The following is a 6,396-nucleotide window of genomic DNA, read 5'->3' on the forward strand; positions in this document are numbered from 1 at the left end:
GGAAACATTGCTAGTGTATACTGTTCTATGGTAAAGGCCTGGTTTGCTATTAGTCATCTCATCAAATATCATTGCATGGTTGTATGTATATATATGTCACCCTTATGCATAAATTTGACCTAGTGTGGATAGCAGAAGATTGTCAACAAGACTCAAGTCTTGCTTTGGAGAATCATTGCCTGTTGTATGATCATCCCACCTTGTGAAAGAATGGGTTGAAATATGGCCATTGAGTACTTATAAACTTCTACACTGAACTGTTCTTTAGAAAAATGTTGAGTCAGCAAAAACAAACAACGGTACAGGCCTGCTCATTGTCCTATTGGTCAGTATGGAGGAGGAAACAAAAGCAGGAATTGATCTCGAGTCTCCATCGTGTCAATGGATATCTGAACCAAACCAGAGAGTCTTCTACTTTTTTAGACAACCGCTTCTGATTGCCAACAATCAAAATGTTCCTTCTAGTGTTTCTTTTATAGTTTAAGTGAAAGTTGAAAATCGGTTATATAAGTGTTGTAGAAGATGAGATTTCATATTAGCTGGAAGTAATTACATGGCTCAGGAGGTAAATGTCCACTAATGCAATGAAGTTAAGTGCCCTCAAGCAAGGTATTAAATCCCAAGATGCCCCTAAAGGTAGCCTTGACATATGTTTGTAAAAGAAAACGAAATTGGAAAGCTTAAGTTGTGGTAAAAGATGCCAAACAGTTCAGTAGATCTGTAAAGTGTTATTCCTTATGGTAAGCTGATTGTTGGCAGGAAACATTTTCAGTAATGAGCTTAAAAGTTACTGTCGACTCCGACCAGACGTCTGATCAATGACTAGTAAAAATACAGCGATTGCTTCAGTTGTTCACAGGCATTTTTTTCCCGTTTTAAAATTAACAAAGCTCTCCTGAGTTTCACTTTTTGTGTTGTATTTTCTCCAACTGTCCACTTCCACTGCTAGATCGTTTGAAAAGTAGTCTCCAAACTCAGTACGATCTGTGAAAAGTGTCATGCTACATCAGTAAGACCCTAATGCTCTAAATTCACAGTAATCCCTAGCAGCAGGCAGAACTCTCAACAGTCTCAAAATGTCACAATGCAGTAGATTCTCCCTAACTGAGGGCAAGCAGGTGCCTCTCCCGTGGCGCACTAATGACCCAATTATATCAATCAGAGGCCTTGATTGGTGCTACACTCCTTTCCCTTTTACTCCATCTCTTTCTCCTTCGCATACAATCTTGTTCCCAGGAGCCACCTGGATTGGATGGTGTGTGTAAGTGCGTGTGTGTGCGTATGTGTGTGGCCCCCTCAAGTACAGCGCAGTACTATGCGCACAAAGATAGCAAGTAGGCGGCATTGATGGTGGCGGAGGAGCAGGAGGACACTACTTGAACACAAAAAGCAGATAGGGGTCTGAATGAGCAAAACCCATTAGACCCTTTTTAATGTTGGGCCTGTGTTTAATGTTCATTAGTGCAGCTGGATCCTGATGAGTACCTGCAAAGGGTTCCACATGAAATCATCATCATCTTGTTACTGAAAAGCAGGCTACCTGTAGAGGTGAAGGGGGAAGTCTTCAACTCTTCGTGTTGTATAAGAAGTAAAAGAAAAACATTAACCCTCCTACTTTTTAGTTTTCTGCCATGTACGAGTTGAGAAAAACGTGAAGTTTGACTAAAAATCAAACTGAGCTTTTCAGAGACACCCTAAAAAATTAACTGGTGACCTGAACGAGCTTAATTGGAGTAGAAGATAAAAATTTGTAATTCTTCTGGCTTCCAGTTTTGTTTCCTTATGTACAAGTTCAAAAGAATCCGAATTGTGACTAAAAGTGCCATTTTCCAACTCTTCTCTTTAGGAATGCAACAAATGATCACCAGAGTTTTCTCTACTTTATAGAGAAACTCCCAAATCCGATCTTGTTCGATTATTGAATTAGATAACACTTTCAACAGCACTCTTCAGTGTGTGTAATGTTACTGAATGAAAAACATAAAAGCTGGTTACTTATTAGTATCAGGGCAGTGTTTTAGAATGAAGTCAGAGGAAGCAGAAAGATATCAGAAGCTATTTAAAAGAAATTAACTTGTAATGACATGTGGAGGGAGACATCCATCCATCCATCCATCCATCCATCCATCCATCCATCCATCCATCCATCCATCCATCCATCCATCCATCCATCCATCCATCCATCCATCCATCCATCCATCCATCCATCCATCCATCCATCCATCCATTTTCTTGCACCCTTGTCCCTTAGTGGGGTCAGGAGGGTTGCTGGTGCCTATCTCCAGCTAACGTTTCGGGCGAGAAGCGGGGGTCATGCTGGACAGGTCGCCAGTCTGTCGCAGGACATGTGGAGACGTGTCTGTGTTTTTTTTTTCAGCCAGAGGAAGAGCGGTAAAGCTAAAATTTACCAGAAAACAGAAAGGCGGAACATTTTGTGTTTTAACAACTTAAGCTAAATTTGGAAATGTTGGCAGCCCTTTGGAAGCCACTTAGTGGAAACTACAGTCATATTGATGGGGACACACACAGAGCTTTAGAAATGCTAGACATACTAACTGGTCAGATTGCTAATATGTGAAGCTAAAGACGGTTTAAAAAGTCTACTTTGTTTTTATTTTTCATTGGTAAACCTACGTTGTAAAAACTTTTTAATGTTATGACCTCTTGTGGCAGGAGAGTTAAGAAAAAGCTTGGAATGGTGTTCCTATGTCTTCTTTAAATTATTGTTCTTAAAGAGGAAACTTGGCTCAGAGTCTGTATTCGCAGCTGAAAGCTTTACAAAAGCTGGAGATCAAGAATCTGCTACAAAAGACTTTTTATTTTTAAATTGGCTTTCATTTTTCTGGCCACTGCTTTATAAGTTATTTCAATTTAAAGGCACCGTACAGTGGTGCACTTTATACATTTTTTTTCAAATATACACTGACTATAAAACAAAAGGTAATTAAGTATGTAGCTCAACAACATATTTCACAAAGATTTTTCCTAAAATCACACTGAAGAAAATGCTTTGTGTTTATTTAGGTTGATGACATCACATGAGACACAAGAACTGACTTGATTGGCTGGCATTAGTAAAACTTGTGGCATTAAAAGCAATTTTTATATGGATTCAGAAACATTTGAGCTCTGAGTGGCTTAACCTAGCCTTTGACAAAAAACATGATTTTTATAACCTCCATTGGACACGTGAGTCTCTTTGGAGATATATTTGGCCAGAGATAGTGGGTGGTCTATTGGGTCTGCAAGAAAAAAAAAGGGACCTCAAAAGTATGTCATTGCAATGTAATCACGGGTGTATTGATTGCAGTTTTCTGGCTGATCACCACTCTTCAAAAAGGATGACCTGCCGATTTCGATTTTGGCCGATACCAGTATTTTTTCCTTTTTTTTTTGGTGAAAGTCCACTAAGTTGGCAACGGTGGGGTGACTTGTTAACTGTGCACATGCAGATTGAACTTGGTGAGAGCAGGTCTGCCCTCGCTAACGGCAGAACAATAGGAGCCAGATTTTCAGATATTTGGAGTTAGATAAGATCAGTAGATAAGATCAGTTTTGCCAATCTGGGCCAATTTAGGGAGTGCGCTCCGAAATACGTTTTTCCAAAAACTTCATTTGGTCACTCCAGTGTGCCCTGATTATCTTCACAAAGTGCTTCTGTGTATTTTATTAAAAACAAACGTATTTGAAGTAAAAATATGGAAATGAGGAGGAAAAAGAGAAAAACTACAAATAAATTTATTCAAATGAACTTATGCAACGTCGCCAGACACACTGGGGTGTAGAAACGTATTTTTTTAATATTATCTCATTGATTGACAACCAACAAAGCAAAACAAACTTAAAAACCGACCATTAAGTATTGTTCGATACATAATAAACTATGTCAAAACTTAAATGCATTTTACAAAAAAAAAAATGCTCTTGCATGTCACTTTAAAAGACCTACAGTTAAAGGAAACTTGGATACAAACAAGAGTTTAAGGATTCTCAAAATCGTCTGATTATAGGACAAGCCAGCAATGTCAACCTACTTCCTCTGGACACACACACACAGCTCTCAAGAGTGTGACATTTTGGGTGGATGTAAAAAAAAAAAAAAAAAGGGGGCATTTCAGAATGCCTAAACATATTCCATTGGATATAGAAAAGGGCGACGGGAGTGTCTTTTTGGTCAGGCCAGATGACACGTCTGCGCCTTATCTCGAGAGGAATTTCCTCCTCGCCCCTGTGATGTGCGTCAATAACGTGCAACCATTTTCAGCACGCTCTTTTCCCCTCTCTATCCTCCTCCTCCTCTCGCGGCCATCTCAATTAGAGGCACATTAATGAAATAAATAACCATCAACAAACAATGCACTAATAAACACCCCGACTAAAACGAGATTAACCCTGCCCCGTAGATTGTATCCCAGAGAAAAAGAATGCGATTAAAACACCACCAGCGGAGGAGGAGGAGGGGACGGGGGGTGTAGTTTGGAGAAGTCGGAGGGGTGGCGTGTGTGTGTGAGTGTCATGTCAGCCCATCTATCGCTCTCTCCCCTGCTCCATTTTGTTCCTAAATTTTCTATACAAAAGATTAAGGGAGGGGAGAAAAAGGCGAGTGAGCGAGCAGCGAAAGGAAAGAAGGAGGGGGGGGTACAAAAAAAGAGAAAAGTGCCATCATGGATTTCATTTTTAACCCTGTGCCAATCTCAAAACGACATCCGTCCCAAAAAGCCACAGCGTCCGAAAAAAAAACACGTTTATTTTTAACATCAAAGCTGAAACCCGGTATCTTGTCTTCACATAATTCAAACCTGCATGTCACACTTTATTTGCTACTTTATGAGGCGATGTTAGGACAGCTAAACGCCTCATAGTAAACACTGTAGTAAAAAAGGTGAAAGGAATAACGTCGCTCGAGACGCTTTTTCTGCGCAAAGCTAAAATGAAAGTGACGACGCTTATCTCGCAAACAAGGAGCCACACAATGCCGTTTAATGTGCGTCCAACAAAGACAATTAGTCGGGGTGAATACGTTCGCCTTCAACTCAACTTACACAAAATTAGACACTTTTTAAATTTGGCTTTTACCCTCATGCTTTGACATCCGAATTCTATCAACTCTAGTTTACTTTCCAACTCGAACACCGCATTGTTTTATTATTAGAGTTGGCCAAATTCACTCCTCCTGACAGCAGCTCCCAACTTACTTTAAGTTGCTTAAATTTGAAACAAATTCCTCTTTTTAGCACTCCGAGCGACTTTTCGAGCACTTGCGACCATTTTAAAGTCGCGTTAAAAATCGCCCCGACCTACCGAGTCGACTTGTTCAAACTGTTACGCTGAGGGGGCTTTTTCGGTGAAAACAGCGGTTTTCTCTCTCCCCTTATTTTCCTGTTTTTTACCGTCACGTCACGGACATGAGACGAGGCTAAAACGCATGTCGTCCACGCGCGCACCGACACAACACCCGGTTTTTACATACATGACCCAACGGAAAGTGTGTCCGGAGCGAGCGAGCGCGCGCTTACATGCATACCATACATACGTGCTTCATGCCAATCACTCCACATGCTAACACACACGCGCGCGCGCGTGTCTCTCCTTGTGTGTGCGCGCGCGAGAGAGCTAACTGCACATGAAAGAAGCAGAGAGATACAAAACACATCAACAACTACCATTATCCCGCTCGCGAGCGAGAAGAGGGGAGAAGAAAAAAGGCAACAAGAGTCGCAGTTAAATTCTCCATTTTTGGAAATGTTTCATCACCGCTGTGTCATGCCACCGAGTGTAAAAGTGTACACCCGGGCTATGTAAACATAGTAGTGGGAAAAATTGAAATGGATAAATGAAGATATAGGATATATGTTGAAAGTAAAGACTCAGTGTACTTACGGGAGAGGCGGCGAGGAGATTAATGACACGACACGTCATGATTACGTTTCACTTGAATTAAATACATTACGAGTTGGGAAAAAAATGGAAATCAGGGTTGTATACAAGCATACGCCGTTTCCCCCTCCCTCCCTCCGTTTGGTCACCCTCTCCTCTCTCTCACTCTCTCCTCCTCCTCCTCCTTCATCTCCCTTTCTTTTCTTTCTCCCCTTCTCTTCTTTCTTCTTCTATTCACCCCCCCCCCCCAATTTATCGTACAGGAGTGAGTGAATAGGGGAGAGCAAAGGAGAAGTGGGAGGGAGAGTGATGTAGGTTGGAAATGTTAATTATAATCTCAGCACGGGCTCCATTTTACAACGCTGTCATCTCTTCACATTTGTATCCTAAATATGGCATCTGGGTTGGAGGGCAGCTGACAGTTTAGACACATTTTTTTTTTTTTTCGTAAGGGGTGAAGGAGAAGGAGAAAGTTTCTCACCAGTGGAAGTGTTATAAAAGTGATGGAGGGAAAGGGGG

At 41.1% G+C, this 6,396-nt stretch overlaps 1 protein-coding gene across 1 annotated transcript in view; it reads right to left on the reverse strand.

The window, feature by feature from the left end:
• The window catches only part of znf219 (zinc finger protein 219), a 29,222-nt gene extending 23,116 nt beyond the window's left edge, over positions 1 to 6,106 (reverse strand). Inside the window, exon 1 of the mRNA XM_008422586.3 lies at positions 5,881 to 6,106. The gene's annotated coding sequence lies outside the window, so the exon portion shown is untranslated. The remainder of the gene's footprint in view (positions 1 to 5,880) is intronic.
• Positions 6,107 to 6,396: the final 290 nt, after the last annotated feature.

Source organism: Poecilia reticulata, chromosome 18 (genome assembly GCF_904066995.2).
Source record: "Poecilia reticulata chromosome 18, P_reticulata-male-v2, whole genome shotgun sequence".
In the NCBI taxonomy this organism is placed as follows: domain Eukaryota; kingdom Metazoa; phylum Chordata; class Actinopteri; order Cyprinodontiformes; family Poeciliidae; genus Poecilia; species Poecilia reticulata.